At 29.6% G+C, this 2,500-nt stretch overlaps 1 long non-coding RNA gene across 1 annotated transcript in view; it reads left to right on the top strand.

The window, feature by feature from the left end:
• The first annotated feature begins 688 nt into the window (after positions 1–688).
• LOC136832745 (uncharacterized) overlaps positions 689–2,500 on the top strand; it is a 33,497-nt gene continuing 31,685 nt past the window's right edge. The window contains exon 1 of the long non-coding RNA XR_010851305.1: positions 689–1,243. This is a non-coding gene — a long non-coding RNA (uncharacterized lncRNA). The remainder of the gene's footprint in view (positions 1,244–2,500) is intronic.

Genomic DNA, 2,500 nt, shown 5'->3' with positions numbered 1-2,500 from the left:
TCAGGTATTTGTAATTGGAATCGATATCCACCCACCTCTGCCATGTTAACCATGTAGTGCATTTGTCCCACGCAGCCATATTATGAATGATTTTATCACATCACCGTGAATCATATGCAGGCATTAAGCTAAAAACGTCCTTTAATATCCAATTCGCTCTACCTCGGAAATAATATATTTTCATATATGTTACTCGAAGGGAAATTTTTTAGTTAATAATAAGTTCTTTGCCTCGTGGGCTCGAACCACGGAAGACAAGAACTCGGGACTATAGTGACAAGCAGTTATTTCCGAAGTAGAGCGAATTGGATATTAAAGGACGTTTGTAGCTGAATGCTTGTATATGAATCACGGTGATGTGATAAAATTCATTCATAATATGGCTGCGTGCGACAAACGCACTACATGATTAACATGGCAGAAGTGGGTGGATATCGATTCGATTCTAATTATGTATATATATATATATATATATATATATATATATATATATATATATATATATATATATATATATATATATATATATATATATATATATATTATATGATATCATTACATTAATTACAATGGTATATAGATACATAATTTTACATAATACTTCTCCGCTTACTTTGTCAAATACAAGGAAACTAGGACAAAATATTTTTAAGTATCACTACAGATTTATATCAACCGAACCATGTAAATTTGAAAATTGTGATTTTTTTAAATATTTCTCCGAATTGTCATTTTTTGCTAGTTATCTCAATTTTACTAAATTATAATAAACAGTTGTTAGCATGTTTTTCACTTATTTTTGATACAGTGTTTTATATACTTTATATGAATACACTCATATTATAGAGCTTCAGAAGCAAAGACGAACGTTACCGTATATATTCCTAGGAATCTTTTGGTTATGCTACTAGGAACTATGAATCCTACCCTTATGAAATTTCATAAATAAAAATAAAAAATTCAGATATAAAAAGCATTTATGATAAGAACTTAGGCAGAAAGTAATGCAAAAATAATCAAATAAAAAAAAAAAGGAGTCATCACTAAATAACATTTTCTCAAACAGGGCAAAAAAAAAAAAAACTGCATATTTTACTGGAATTCCTTCCTTCCCTCCTTCCAAGTCAGTGTCACCTCGGGAAATCATTAGTTCATGCGAGGGACGACACGCAACTGACGGCTGTCATTGTAGTAACTTCCTTGCGTGGGCTCCACCTGTCACCTGTCGGGACCTCCTCAAAGGGTAAGTTCTGCCGTAAAATTTCCGGAGAGATCCCTTCCCGCCTCTGACCTCTCCGGAAAATTAAATTGGCTGAAAGCGTGGTAGTCGTGACCTGGTTGAACACCGTTAACAAGAAACAATTTAGATTTGTCGTGAAAATGACTTTTGATTCTTGGGGCATGAGAACATTTTCATGAAGCATGGTATTATTATTATTAAAAAATATTCATAGTAGCATGTGAAGAAACAAATCCACGGTTATGTCTATGTATACGTATATTTAAACGTAGATCTGTACTGACAGCTTTCGGGAATCTGCTCGATTCCGCTTTTCAATCTCGAAAAGGGGAATCGAACAGATTCCCGAAAGCTCTCTGTGCAGATTTATCTTTAAATATATGTAAATATTCATAACTGTGGATTTGTTTTTCCATTATTATTATTATTATTATTATTATTATTATTATTATTATTATTATTATTATTATTATTATTATCATTGCTACTACTACTACTACTACTAACTAGTATGAAGTGCTATATTGAATATAAGTGACCACATTCTACATAAATACATGGGCAAAATATGTATATCACTGTAGCACGCTTCTTCATGATAATGAAGAAATCACACTATTTCCTACAAAATCAAATAGACAAGGAATATATGTTTCCTCTTTCCGAAAACTGCTCAGAGTGCTTCTCTTCTTATCTACAGTTTGTATATATTGATTTGAGAACCAACAACAGAAAGAGAGAAAAAAGGTCTCCATATTATTGTGCATGCAAAGTCAAATAGAAAATTAGAACAGTTTCGCACTGGTAGTGCCATATCAAATTTTATATCCTAAAAGCATCGGTCCCTATATGAAATGACATAACTGTTATATTATTAATGACAGATCTATATTTGTCTTACTATAGCTGGTTGATTTTACATTGCGATATGATTAGAGTTTACACACATACACACACAATATGTATATATATATATATATATATATATATATATATATATATATATATATATATATATATATATATATATATATGTGTGTGTGTGTGTGTGTGTGTGTGTGTCTGTGTGTGTATGTATTTATATGTATATATATAACATATATATATATATATATATATATATATATATATATATATATATATATATATATATACACATTTATATATACACACACATATGTATATATATATATATATATATATATATATATATATATATATATAAAACATTGAAGACAAAAATAGCAACTGGTATTTCTA

This window comes from Macrobrachium rosenbergii, chromosome 50, assembly GCF_040412425.1.
Source record: "Macrobrachium rosenbergii isolate ZJJX-2024 chromosome 50, ASM4041242v1, whole genome shotgun sequence".
In the NCBI taxonomy this organism is placed as follows: Eukaryota; Metazoa; Arthropoda; class Malacostraca; order Decapoda; family Palaemonidae; genus Macrobrachium; species Macrobrachium rosenbergii.
This window is presented reverse-complemented; position numbering and strand designations above follow the sequence as displayed.